The following is a 16,335-nucleotide window of genomic DNA, read 5'->3' as shown; positions in this document are numbered from 1 at the left end:
CTCTAAAACTTTATCAAATTCAACACTTTATAGCAATATACCAATTATCATTTATTGATCTAATTTCATGCATGAGAAATTGAAAACATAAAACATTCATAACACTTGAGAACAATAATTTGGTGACCCATAAACCTTCCAAATAGAAAGTAAAACTAGGGTGGGGATGAGACCCACAAAACTTCAATACTGCAGCATAAAGTTGGCCTATTAAGGCTTATATTGATCACTTCTGATGATCTTCCCTTTTAGGAACAATTAGGACTGCTAGGTCCACCTTGTTAGAGGTTTTTACAAACACACAATAAAGTATGCACTCTATTAAGAGATTTAAAAAACACTGTTAAGTCTACCTTGTGAAAGGATTTAGAATGATTCACCTGTTAGAATGAAATAGTAGATCTCTAACTTACAATTGAATTGTTGAAAGAGATTCCTTGATTGTATTGATCACCTTTTGTGATGGATATGTCACTGCTACTCCTTTCTTGATATGGCCTTCAATATATACTTTATCTACTACTTGATTACATTCACATTCTTGCATACTTATGTTCATGAATTACATATTCAAACTCATTGGATATGATACGATACATTACATATATACCAATCCAATTTAGAAAATTACAAAGTCAGCCAATATACAAGTTAACATCAATATTACAAAGTCGGCCCATATGAAGACACTTAGGTTTTAAAGACTAACTTGGTGAAGTTCTGATACTCGGTGTCCATTGTCATTACTCGGCATCATCATGCATTCAGTAGAAGTCGAAGCTCAGTCCATACTAATCACCTCAAAGTAGTCTCAAACTTGGTCTGCACTGGTGACTTGGTAGATACTGTGTAACCTAACATAAACTAAATCACTAGTTTACCATGACTTCACTCAGTAAACACTAAATATCATATAGTTGGGTTAATACTAGCTTCATATTCCATGAACTGCTAGCTTGGAAGAAATTGCAAAGCTCGATAACCACTGGAGTGCTCAGGTTGTATTGCTAGACTTCACACTGCTTGATTTTTCTCAGTTTGAACTATTGCACTTCACACTAACTAAATTCCCTTGGTAACCACTACAATGCTTGATGGCCACTAGAATTAGTCTAGAAGACTTGGTAGCTACTATAGAGCTTGGTGGCTACTAAATTACATGGCAAACACTGTAGATTGTTCAATGAGCTTGGTAGCCATACAAAATTTGAATAAGTGGTGTCACTAATAACAAACTTGACTGATATATCAACAAGTAACATGTTGATCTTAGTCTTCTTAAAGTTGTTGTTATAAATGCTAATTGATCATGATTTCATTGTATTTGGTTGCAGCATACCGAGTAGCAGAGTTGAAAAACTTAAGGAGTGCCTGAGTTTGACAATGATACTTGACGTTTGTTACTGCACTAACAATACCTTTTATTAATTTATGATATGGTTAAAACATTAGTGGTTTTAATTTCCCCCTTAAAATAGTTTAGTTATAACTTATTTTTTTATCACATCATTATTGTCTCTCACATGCATTATTGTTATTATTGTAGATGGGGATGCTCAAACTTTGAAGTCTTCAACATGGTACTTACTTTTAGTGGGTGAACATAGCAAGTTCCAAGTGAACACCTTAAAATGGCCTTAACATAAGTACTATGAATTACTTATTAAGTTATTGATAACTTAGAAGTTTGAATTTAAAATATTTGTTACATCAAAAAAATACATTTAAATAAAAATGTATTTGTGAATAGTGAACTAACATAGTTGCATATATGTCCTTTATGTCTTTTTGACTATTATTTTATATGAACAACATTCTTGTTTTGTTGACTGCTAATACAAAAATTTCAATTACACACATATTATCCTCTCCTCTAATCTTGACCCCCCTCGCTCACTCTTTCTCTTCCTTTATATCTTTCTATAGATCTCTTCCTCTTTATCTATTTATTTTTCTTATAGTCTATATACTTATCTCCCTTCCTTCTTGTCTTTCCAAACTCTTTCTCTTTCTCTATGTATTTCTTTGTATTTCTATTTATATCTCTCTCTTTGTCCATCGCCCTCTCTCCTTACATTCATAATTCTTCCTTCCTCTTTCACTCTTTCTTTATTTCATTTTTCAATATTTATTTATTTATATCTGATCCACAACTTTCTATCTTTATCTTCACCCCTTCCACTATGTCCCAATTCATGGATAAATGACACTTCTCAATTTTATATGTATCATTTATGTGTATATTGAGCTTAGCTAGGGTAGTTAAGGATGATTGTAGCTCATGATGATCAATGCCTAGCATTGTCTAGAATGAATCATGATTAAAAAAATTCTATATGCTAAAGGTTATTGACTATGTGGAATTATTTAGCAATTATTTTTATATACTTGATGAGGAAGGTGTTGTCTACCTTCTTCCTTTGTCTTGACATGTGAACTTCTTTAGAAAAGTGTGGGGAAGAAAAGTGTTGTTTAATGCTTGGCGGTTGTACTAAAAGTGTGGCTACCATTCAAATTCAAAGTAGATGTTCACACACACATATTCAAAGCCTTACTCTACCATCTCAACTTTCCTACCATTCTATTGTTTCTCTCACTAGCTATTATGAAATCCATTAGTTATCATCTAATAGTCAAATCTTCAAAACATAATGGAACTAATTCTAGAATCCATGTACTTCCATGAATTTATTGGTTGTTGGTGATCCTCTAATCTGAAACAAATTACTTGCTATATAGATCATGGTTTATTTCCATTCTTAATTCTCACTATGATGTGGAAGGGACAATTTGTAATGATTTGGATTACACATGGTAGGCTTAACCAAGGAGGAGAAAGTATTTGATTTCCAATATACATATATCATAAGCAGTTGTCTTCTTTGTGTCATTTGAGAATGAGTCTATTATGTCATAGGTTTACAACTTACAAGACTTGGGAAGAGGTGGGTATAATCAAGCATATTCAGACTTGTCCTTCCATTATCTTTTTGAAATTGAAAATTTCCTTTGATTGACATTATTAATTGTTGGTTGTGTACATCAAGAGTTATGCAATCATACATTGAAGTTAAATATGGGAATTTGGATTATACATGTTGAGAAGTAAGCCACATTTTGTTTTATCCTTTTTTTTTGCAATATTTTATCCGAACTTGTGTGTTATCATTGTATGATATTGTTGTCATGGAGATAAATTGATAAGAATTATAACAGGTGTTTTTCTTTCCATATGCATTGCTTCTTGTTTTCCTTTAAGGCTTTATTTTAACCATAAGACCTTTGTCATATTTTTGAAAATATAAGTACTCCTTGTTTGCAAGGATGTATATTTTAGATTCGCAAGTTTATTTGTGTTTGATTACAATGATTGAATGTCACGTTTCTACGTTTAATGCAAACTATAGTTACTTCCCATGCCCAACAGAGATCCCATATTTTTCCAGAATACCTGGAAATAGCCTCTGTAGCTCTGACATTTAAAATTAAAATTCTATTACATTTTGTAATGTTCTTAGAAATAGTCCAAACACCTATTTAAATTAATCATACAAATTATATCAGCAAATTGGATCTTCAAATAAACTCCTCATTTTCATATTTCTCTGTCTAACTCCCACAAATAACATAGTGACTTATATTGTTGTTCATGAGGAAATACATCCCTATTATAAATTTTATTCCTCCTGAAATGAAGTGTTTTCTTGTAGATATTGTAATTTCACTCCTAGATCATGAAAACCCCTCAGAGTCACATCAACATTTGAATTTTGCACTCATGACTATTGTCAACCTTTGAATGCTTCTCATGTCAATAGGAAGAAGATGTGCCCCCAGCTTTGAAGGGCTTCTATAACAATCTTTCCATCATATATGAGTCTATTTTTACTCATCAATTGCATCAACCAATCCTATATAGCACATGGCAATATAATGTTGATTCTTGGCATTAAACACTAGCCCTAGCCATGCAATCATTCGAGAATGCCTTCTAATGCCAATGCAAAGGGATTTGACCTAGATATAAGTCATATATAGTTATAAAGCCATTCTTGTAAAAGGACTTGATCTATATTTTTGTCCCATCTAACAAGTTTTCAAACTTACTAATGTAGTAAGGTTCATGATTGTTATTAGCCTAATATACAATGAGACTATTTCATTTATTAAAAAAAAAAACACTAGCTATTATCGATATTTGACATGGCATGTCATTGATGGTATGACAAACCCGTTGAAACAACTATGGTTGTCATCGATATTTCAACTACACCTATCATCAATGGTATGACAAACCTGTCGCAACAACTATGGTTTTTGTCGATGTTTCGACGGGGGCTATTATCGATGATATGACAAGCCCGTCGAAACAACTCTGGTTGGAGCTAATATTTTGACATTTTGTACTAGTTATCTGGCACCGCCCTATGACATATATGGGGATGATTTTCAATGGAGTGGTCCATTGATAAATTGATAGCTGTAGAGTTCATCAAAATTACAACAAAATTCTAGCAACATCATTTTTTTACCTTAAAATGTTAAACTTTCAACCACCTCGCATCAAAAAATTAGGTCCAAATTTACTAGTGCATACACTCCCATCGAAAGAGAAGCCAATTTGACATGTGCATAGTCCATCTTTGTCCCTGGTCTAGCTTCTTTCCGGCCCTAGGTAATTTTGCATTGATTCTCTATATCAAATTTAACTACTCTCACCTATACGACAAATCTCACACACATTTCTTAGAGAGACGAGAATAATATTTAACTACCTATAACAAAATTTTTATTAGCAATACACCTTACCTTCACTTTATAACAAACTTTATTTTAGCAATATTGCACATTTAATTCACAATCATTTTTGTCTAGACATATAAATTAATTACAAACGTTATCTCCACATTCACTTTTCCAACCATAGAAAGCAATTTTCCAAGCCTACTAAAGCACTTTCCCAAGCCTACTATTACTTGAACACTCACTTCCTTGGCTTGTGGGGATGGGTCAATTTTGTTGGAGATCAAAGGGTCAAAAGGAGTAGGGGTTCCTCTATCTTTAACTACCTTCTTTACATCTAAAAAAAAAAATTAAAGGAGACATCATATTTGAGACTTACACTATATCAAATTTAATTACACTACTATAAATGCCTACAACTCTCTTCTCATTTACTATGCATTGAGTTGTACAAGTTAAATGCATAAGTGCATGCATATATATATTATGTAGCAAAATGGAAATAGTTTAGAAATACATTGTGCCAAATACAATTATAATTCTCAACCATTCTTAGATTCACAAATAGGAACAATTGAATAATGCTTTAGATTTCCAAATTCAGTGTACAAATCTAAAAATCTAAAACATTAGACTTATAGATTGTGGAAACCTAATAGCTTTAAAAAATGATTGGAAGTTTCACAACTATTGCACATAGCATTTTGAGGAATTTAAGTTTGACGGTACAACTTACAAGAGTGAGTAATCAATCAATAATCAATAAGCTTTAATTTTTTATGCTAGCTAATTTTTTTCCTTTTAATGATAGGAAAAGGCAACCAAATTTCCAACTCACCAATCTCCTCTTCACAAAATTATTAACTCTCTGTCATCAAACTATCATTCATAACATGTATGCTCATAACATTTGATTTATTCTTGCAAAAATATTTATATCTAGCACTATGCTTTTAAAAATAAATGCTCTTACTTTCTAATGCAAAGGTGTGTACCCTATAGTGTTTGCATATTGAATTTATGATAATGTACAGTAGAATATTTACTTATAATATAGCATAGAATTATTATTATATGATCAATGTGTCAATTCAAACTTATATTGTGCTTTAGGATCTTCATCATTTGTATAGTATGTGCATGATGAAAGAGTAAGATGGAGTTGCAATGATGGAGGTGTATCCCAAGAACTTGTTTGATTTGTAGAATTGACCAAATTTTATTTAAGGTGTTTGTGAATGATTAGATGATCTCATGACACACAAGATGAATAATGGAAATAACAATGGGTAAGAGGAAGCTACAAATCACACCACACACAAATAGTGTTACAAAGCCTAGAACCTAAATGAAGTTGGGTGCATTCTCATTGATTTCGCCCATTAGCCCTTGATGTTGCTCACCAATTTTAAACCATTAAACATCAAACAACCTAAAACCTCAAATATCTATTAGACCAAATAAACCCAATATTCGCATGCATTTTAAACTAACTCAACTAATAATAAGAGTAATATAGGTATTAAAACCCCTAAATATAATCTCCCTAGGTGTTGCATTACTAAAGTACTTTGGAGAGACAAATTCATTTGTGTTATTCTAAATATATTGTTATTTCTTCAAGGGGGTTATAAATGTGTAATGATAGGCATAGAGAATTGATGAAAAATGGGGCCCATGTAAAAGAACACAATGTAAACCATTTTGCTAGGCATTCGGTTTGCTATTTTAGACATATTTATCTTTCAAGACCACCACTTGATAGACCAATGCATCCAAAATATCACAATCAAGTGGAGATCCCAATATGGTGAGCCTATGCATGGACAAAAGGAAAATACAAATAATCAATCATGATGGACCTATTGATTTGATGAAGCTCTCCCCTCTACATAGTCTTGGTCATTTTAGATCTCTCATAAACTTTACATATCAAATCTAGCAATTTTAACCTTATAATTTTGTGCAATGGGCTATGATTTCCTCCGAAAATGATTCCACAATAAGTGTTGTTGTTGTTTCCATAGGTAATATTATTCTCATAGATAATTAATAGTTGCCCTCAAAACACAACACTCAAATTAATTCTAAGTATGCATGAAGTATAATGCCATTATTATTTATCCACCCTTATTCTCTTTAATATATTTCTTTGTAATTGATCCTAAATATATATCCGGCATACCTATTGCACACTAAGGTACGATTGCTAGTGTATTTTTATCATTAAAAATAATAAATGTGTGTATGAAGAGCAACTTGAAAAGGATAGTGATCCAAAAATATTTTTGAGAGACAAGGTCAACAATAAGATCTTTTATGAAATTAATAAATTGTTAAAATTGTAGATAAAGTAGTTTAAATATTTTAAATACTTGAAGGAATAGTAATTTAAGATGCTTATGTAACCTATATTGTAAATTTAGCTTAAACACTTTTTAGTAGTTACATATTATACTTTTAATGGATGTATGATTAATCTAATATATATTTTTGATCTATATAAAATTAGATATGTGTTGTCATTTATGGATGACTTGGATTGGATAACTATCCAAATAAATGCTTAAAAGAGAGGTTCACCAAACTCTTTATGAAGTTCTTGATTTATTGAAATTGTAGATAAATTAGTATAAAAATCTTAAAAGATAAGTATGCTCAGTTAATCTATATTGTCAATTTAATACAAATAACTTTAAACTAATATATATTTTTCAAATTTTATTATATTTAATTTGGGAGGTATTTGTAGATGTAATTGCTCTCTCAAAGTGAAAACAACACAACTACATAATAGACCAGTAAAATTTAGATTGGGTGAAGATCTTCAAATATTTTAAGGATAATTTCTAAATGATGTATGTTCCAAATATTATAGAAGGAAAAAAGATAAGGACCACATGTTTTTTTTTCTCAAAGATAGATATGCATTTAATGCAACTACCAATCCAATGCACTAAATACAACTACCAATCAATGAGTCACATTTTACCAAAGGAAACATAGAAACTTAAAGTTGAGGTAAAAATATTTTAAAGTAACTATTCTACCATGACTGTTCATGGTACTAACCAATAGAAAGAAGGGGGAAAAAATCTTTAAAAAGTAATTTAAAAACTAAAAACAGAAACATTATAGATACACAGATATTTGTAAAAATTTATTTATTTGATTGGTTAGAATAAAAAAGAAATGAGCATTCACATGAATGCTATAGTATCATGTCTGCGACAGGAACTAATAAATGTTTAAAAGAAAGGCTCACCAAACTCTTTATGAAGTTCTTGATTTATTGAAATTGTAGATAAACTAGGATAAGAATCTTAAAAGATTAGTATGCTCACTTAATCTATATTGTCAATTTAATACAAATAACATTAAACTAATATATATTTTTAAAATTATTATATCTAAGATATTTATACTTTTATTATTAGATTTCTTATTCTTTTTGTTATTTACTTTACCTTTATATCTATTATTTAACACTCAACTTACATCTTTATTTTTAATTTTTTTAACTCTTCATTTCACTTTCAACTTTAAAATGATACTAAATAATATCTTCAATCTATACATAAATTTTCCTTATTCTAATAATATAACACAAGTCTTTTTTAAAAAAATTAATTTTCTAAACATAATCACTAATATAGAACATATTTTCCTAGAACCGTAATGTTCCACAAAATCACAATATGATAAATCAATTTGATGAAGCATGCCCTCTCATATATGACTCTTATTTGCTAGGGCCACAAGATTGCCAAGTCAAATTAAAGCATGCCCACTCATACCATTTTTTTTTTTAAATAAAAAAATTACAAGACTAAAGTCGAATCAAAGCATGCTCAATCATATAATTTTTATTTATTTTTTTTAATTTGACAATGTCCTAGTTTTACATTAAGTCCAAATAAAGACTCTTCACTCACATTTTTTTTTTTAACAAGGCCCAAATTCAAATTATCCTTTTTCCTTTGGGCTCATAGATTGTGACAAATTGATTGATAATGTTTTCCATGGATTGCAATGTTATTGAGACATTGAAAATGACCAATCTCCAATGGTTTCTCCAAAACAAGTTAGTTATGGAAGAATGGTAGTTGTAAGTTATGTAAAGCAATCAGATATGGAATGCCCTAGATAAACACTTTATTCTCATTCTCCGCCCACAATATGAAAATGTTGTCCCCAACTCACACGGCACCCATTTACGTGTCTGACTCACAAAGAGTTATCCATCGTTTTATTTTTTTCCTTTGAAAAAAGTAATGCTAATAATGGAGGAAGCTTCTTTCTACAAAAGCTACTTGGAGTGACACGAGGCAGTGCAAAAACTATTCATTGACGTTACCTTCAAGTTTGGAGTATCTTGCCATGCATGGGGCGTTGGGTTAGGCTTTTAGGGCCAACACTCATTTAGGATCTTGTATAGTGTACTACCTACTCCTTTAAGAAAAAGGTATTGATTTTGCAATTGTAAATATTTTGAGTTCAATTTAAGTCACTTCAATCAAATTTATGGGAATAAGAAAAGTTATTGATTAGTGCAAAGGAAAATATTTTAAGTTCTATCAAAGTATTTTCAATCAAATTTATGCAAATAATCAATTAGATAAGATCATGGTGTCGCTATGTGTATTTTGAAATAGTTGTGTTAAAGTATGGAAAGTTAGTGTGATAAAAACAAAGGTTGTATTGTCAAAAGGAAAAGATAAATTCTATTTATAAAAAATTAGATTTTAAATGTTTAATGATTTAAAGAGAGACAATGTGGTAGACTTTGATTTGTCTTTGAGGTCTAAATAATTGGTTTGTATATGAATCTAGTTTATAAAGTAATAGATCACGTAAAGTAAATATTAGCAAATCATTGGAAAGTGGTATCAAAATATATGGTCATTTTCTATTGCTAGATTGTTCAAATATACATTTCATATGTATATAGAAGTCATTTGCCAAATTGTAGGTGCATATTCAATAGCCATGTTTATTTCTTTTACCCTCTCTACTATCTAAAATTGTTGATATTTAAAAATATTTTCAAAAGATTGCTAATATATTGCAAGAGTACATATTTTCCTTGTATATTTAATTTTTCAAATAGGTTATTGCTTGAAGTAAATATACCCTTGTCTTGCAAATACTCTAGAATAGATGTGTATATCTAAATTATTAGAGGACTTGACCTTGTTAGAGGTCTCAACTCTGTTAGGAGTTGTATTACAAAAAGAAAAGCTCACCGCTTAATGAGAACTCATTTCTAATTACAAAGATAGTAATTACAATATTAAAAATACTATATTGACATCATGGCATGGCTATAAGATCAGTCTCCAAGTGGGAGGTGGTTTGGTGTGGAGCATGATCAGTCTCCAAGTGGGATATTGTTGATTTGTGGTGACTAATTAGGCATGTATTGTACACTTTTCATAAGGTGTAGGGTTTAGGGCAACACCCTATTTGTTTTTCGGTAGAATCATCAAGCATTTCAAGTTATATTTGCATATAATTGTATTGTTTGTCTAAATAATCCTAACAATGGTGATACTTAGGATACTAAGTTTGTAGGAGGGGGGCAAGATATAGTGGTGTTAGATGACATTAAGGATGCAAGAACACACATAGGGTGTTAGTGACACCAAGTGTGTCATGGGACTCACGTCCATGACCTTGAGCGGGGCCAAGAGCATAAACAAAGAGAGATGATGAGAAGAAGGAGCATAAAGAGAAAGAGGAAGAGGAAAGAGAGGACGAGAACCCTCGAGAAGAGGACCAAGAGGGAGTTATCAAAAGTGATCATATCATAGATGTAAATGAGGAGATAGAGGGAAAACCCTTAAGAAGGTAACCATAGAGGGCTACCTCAAAGTAGCAACTTAGTGGATGAATAAATATATGAGAGCATGTAGAGAGTATCTCATTGATGCACATGTCCTTATTCTAAGGTGCAATATCACTGACTCTAGCTACTTCCAATCTAGGATGGAAGAAGGGTGATTCAAGTATAACTTTACATTTCATTATGCATGCACTCTTTATGATATATTTATGATAATGAGATTGATGTGTCCATGTTTTATATTATGCAATCAACTATGATAGATGACACAACATTTTAGGTCACATACTCAAGGATATGACCACAAATTTATGTATTACGCTTGAAAACTACAATTGGAACAATTGTTATATTGTCATTGATGTCAAACCTATTGGTAAGACAGAGTGTCAAACCTACTAGAGAGATATTTTACTAATAGTGTAGAGTGCCATAGCATTTGATTGATGAAGAGGATTTGAAAAGTTGACAAGATAATGTGTTGTTCAATCAATACATGGAGCACAAAAGACAACCGAATGAAACTAAGAGTTAAACAAGTCAAAAGGATAAGCTTGATCGAGCATCAGTATTGCACAATCAATGAAGGAGTTGAAGAAGAAGATTAACGAACTTAATAGAAGTCGAGTGGAATAGTTCAAGCCGAGTGTTAGTTATTGGCGAGCAAGTGTAGTTGTGACTGAGCGCAATAATGGCCAAGCGAGCATGTTGATGTCGAGTGAGAAAAGTATAGTGATTATTGAGTTACATAGTAATGACCGAGCAGAAGAACATAGTGATTGTCGAGTGACAAAAAAAGTTAAAGTTTGAGAAATATTTGATTTTGAGGCTAACATAGTTGGAATTTTGTGTTAGTCAAAGCACATGGAAGACAAGGATTAATGAGTTGGCATATTTAATGCATGAGGAGAGTCTGTTGTGTGATCAAAGGCTAGGATTTGATCAAATGATTCTAGAAGGAGAAGGAAAACAAAAGATGGAAGGATTCAATGAATCTGACCTAACCCTAAGAAAAATGGTGATATTTAAGGGGCAAAAGATCAAAAATACCTATTTAAGGAGACATAAGGAATGAATTTGAAGGTTGGTTCATTGTTGATTCACAATCCTAAGGAAAATCTATGAAAAGATGAACAACAAAGGTGAAGTGTAATTTCTTGAGGAGATGCCAAGCATATTAGTGATGGAGATGTCAATCAAGGCTAGCCAATGAACCAACATATGAGTGAATGGAAATCTAAATTTGCAAAGTGAGTTGTACTTTACAGATCAAACCTACTATTCCATTCTTATTATTGTATCAGTTCAAAATCTTGTAATCAACATTGACCTAACGGTCATTTTTTTTAATCATTTAATCAAGGTGGCATTCTAATGGAATGTTCTAAAGTTCTCTAACAAGGTCACTCTTAACAGGGCGATGAAATACTTTAACAAGGTCACATTTAACAATGTTTTGTATAACCTTTAACTGGGTTGGCTCTTAACTGAGCTCACTTCATATGAGTAAAAAATTGGTAGCATGTTGCTTGGTATTTTTTTCCCAAATTGGGTTTCCATGTTAAATCCTAGTGTCAAAGTGTTATTTTCATGTGTAGTTGTTATTGTTTTGCATGTTATATTTTACAATAGTTTATTTACAGGAAAATGGACACATATAGAGATAGAGAGTTAAGATATTGCATGAAATGTTAAATTATTGGTGATATGGTATAGAGACTGAATGTGTATATGAGTTTGTTTAAGTTGTTTGACATATTTAAAAGTTGAATTGGTACATCTAGACCTGAGGATGACTAATTTCTCTTAGTTATTATAAATCATTATAACAATTACATGTTGGAAATACAAATGGGAAATATGTATACTTCTGAGGGGACGGAGGGGGGGAGGGGGGTGAATCAGAAGTACTTGTCTTTAACCAATAATTTTTTTAACTTAAAGCAATGCATGCATTAACATATTGAAATAACATGTAAAGTAAATGCATCCACATAAACACTTGACACCAGATATGATTACCCAAAAACCCTCCAATGAGAAGGTAAAATTGGGGTGGGGATGACACCCACAATTCTTCACTACTGCAACAATAAAGTGTCACCTGTTAAGGTTACATAGTTTGACCATTTTCATGATCTGCCCTGTTAAAGGCTTACAAAGGATTGTTAGATCCTATCCTGTTAAAGGATTTTAACACCCTATTAAAAGTGTGCCTAGCTAAAGGACTTTAAAACACTCACTTGGAATGTCACCATGTTAAAGGATTTTACAATGACTGTTAAATCAACCTTAGTCCAAAGGATTTCACCCTGCTGATATAGTTGTTAGAAAGTAACAGTAGAATGTTTGATCTGATAACTTACAACTTTGCCTTGTTGATTTCATATCACAGTTTTGTCCATCTTGATCCTCTTGATCTGTTATAACAATGTTGTATAGCTTCTCATATGTTCTACAAACTGATTCTGCAATTCTTTCACACTTCTAAGTCACCTCGAATATTTTCTGACCAATTCACCCCTTTTACTTCCTTCAATTCTTTGCTTGCATCACTTCCTCCCATACACATTCATACATACATAAATTATGGGGCTTTGTCTCCCTTTAAAAAGACTTTAGTGGCTGAGGGTTAGGTATGAATCTACGACTGAGATTCATTCATTTTCCCACTTAATTCCTTCCATTTTTCCGATTGGTTGCATGTTGATCGCATAGGGAATCCAAATAGATTCAATCTTATCTTCAAAACTTCGAGATCTATCCATGAGTCGGCTCAAAAATGGTTTACATAGTTGTTAATGCCATCACAAACAACTAGGTCCATTCTATGTTACTTGGCACTTGATAATACTAATGCTCAACACTTGCTATAATTTTGTCTTGCTCGGCACTTGAACTTGCTCGGCATCAACTATTCACTCGACACTTGAATTGCTCGGCACATGAGTGACTCGACACTCATTGCAACTTGGAATCTATACATATTATACTCAGCATGTGTTACTAGCTCGGCATGAACTTAATAAATATCTTAAGTGTGTTGACACTCAATTGTCAATCTGAGATCAACATTACATCATCCTTGCATGTAGCCTATATATCATAATGATACATAGGGAAGATGTGCCTACCTTTGGTCCTATAAATGTCGACATAATAATAGAAAGAAAAAAATGAGAAAAAATAGAGAGAGAGTAGTGTGAGCTGGCCAAGACTAGCCAAGTGTCACAGGAGGTGAGAGGAAACATATGATGTCTATAAATGGAGATCCATGAGGAGTCACTCATAGTCTATGCAATTACATATGCCCTATCTCATCTCACAAACCTATCCATATCGAAGCTCAAAGGGTTTAGGTAACCATCATGCAATAGAGGAGAGTTGATTATATATGTTGTGTATTTTTTGAGATGGACCACATTTTGGACAATTGTGACTATATAATTTTTTGATATAAATGATATGTTGATGTTTTACATTCTTGGATTATTTTGATGTTACAATCATTGTCTATTATTACATATAATTAAAATAAGTAAATCATGATGATGAATACGTATGTCTAGTTTTATGTTATTTACCAATCTAATTTGTTCTTGTACAACAAAATAAAAATGGTATGTTTATACTCCACATGTTTCGCACACATTGTACACCACACATCACACAACCATGCTCTAGACTTTACATGATGCACACTACATACTAAAATATGTATGCCACACTTTGCACTTTGTGTGCTACACTTTGTACATCACACTATACACACTATACATTGTATACTACATGCAACACATCATACAACCATACACACTCTTCTTTTGACATAAAATACCATTCAACACTTGATAACCTTTGCAAGTCACAACACCCTACATTGTTCGATGCTTAATACCATTTGATACTCCACCTTTGGTTACCTTTGACACTTGAAACCCTATGGAACTCAACCTTCAACACTCACCCTTCATCTCCCTTCAAAAATAAGAACTCTTTGACACTTGTGATCCTTCAATTCCTAGTTATTACTAGATCTATGAAATAATAAAAATAAAACACAAAAGGGAATTCAAACTTAATTGAATATATTCAATGTGATCACCACTAATCAATGAGTTAATTTGAGACTTGTCTTATCATACTGTCTTTGTATGCACACTTTGTGTTCATAATAAGACTTCACAAATTTGGAGCACAAAATGAAATAGCATATTGATATTTACGATGGAAAAATTAATTGAGGAACAACATATACTAAAATTACAATATAGACTAAAGAGGGTCTTCCACCTTTAAGACTACAAACAACTAAACCACCTTTAGCCTCCAACTTCCATTGATACAAAGAAGAGTTTAAATACATTGGAAGATGTTTTACAATACCAAGCCATCTCCTTATAAAGAACTCCAAGAAGCATCTAGAAAGTAACAATGGTTTATAGGCCAACATTTTTTGTGGCCCCTTTATTAGATAAGTAAATAAATTAATTCAATAAGTCCTTATGATATTATTATCTATCTTAGGACCACTTAATCATTAACCTAGTTAAGTTACTTTATTACAATTAGGGAATTTATAGTCCTCTCAACCCAAAGATTGCTTTCCCTCAAGCAATTTAACTATTTGATAAGCTTTACAATCTCATATAAGCATAGATAATGTTATCCATATCCACTAAAATATACATGCCACATCATGGATGTGTATGTACCATTTTCCAAGATTCTAGACTTAATTCTATGCATATCTTGAATAAGCTTTCATTTCTCTACTTTGATAAAAATTAATGCCCTGCCCACAATTACTAAGAAAGTCCTTGTGATCCCTAAAAAGTCCTTTTTCAATATTCAAAAAGTGTTGGTTCATCATGTTAAGACTTATATGATGCCAAAAGATTCTTTATCATCTACATTCTCAATGTGTTCTTTTCTTCAACCAATGATAGAACTTTCTCATTCTAAGGATCATTGGTGTAGATTGCATCTCCGTAAAGTTGATCAACCAATATTAGTCTCAAAAAATAATTTGCAAACATATTCTTCACCCTTGTGTTTGCTTTGAATTTTTGGATTCAATCCATTTTAAGGATAATTTTTTATTCTTTCTTGTCCATATCCTCCTCTCAATGAAGTAAATTTTTGGGCATGCCTTCATCTTTTTTAGGGTGTATGATATTGTGTAGCCTATTGCCAATTATTTCTCTATAATTCTCATTATAGATTTTATTTCCCTCAAAGGATGGATAGCACAACCTTAATTCTACCATCCACCATCAACCTAATCCTACTTGAATTTCTTCAACAACTCAACCAAACTGGGCATTGTAATTCTTATTTTTTGATTCTTGGAAGGAAGGTCAAAAACATCATCCTTGTGTTGGAATAAATAAATCTCCCTTCCTACTTGCTTCCATCAAGTTATTAAGTGTCTTCTCCATGTCCCAATCCTACTTTCATTGCTTCAACAACTTGACCAAAGTGGGAATTGTAATTCTTAATTTTTAATTCTTGTAAGAAAGTTCAAAAACATAGACCTTCTGTTGGACTAATTAAATATCCCTTCCTACTTGCTTCTATCGAGTGATTACGTGTCTCCCCCATCTTCTATTGTCCCCTTGATAGGAGTTTTTTAGCCTTTGTTGACTTCTTGTCAACTCCCTAGAGAAGGTAGTCATATCAAAATGAGCATTTCTCATTCCTTCACCAGGTGTCATGATTCTCCCAAAAATCTAGTAGAATAACCA

This window comes from Cupressus sempervirens, chromosome 5 (genome assembly GCF_028749045.1).
Source record: "Cupressus sempervirens isolate cs-2001-9-10 chromosome 5, ASM2874904v1, whole genome shotgun sequence".
Taxonomy (NCBI): domain Eukaryota; kingdom Viridiplantae; phylum Streptophyta; class Pinopsida; order Cupressales; family Cupressaceae; genus Cupressus; species Cupressus sempervirens.
Note: the sequence above shows the minus strand (reverse complement) of the source record.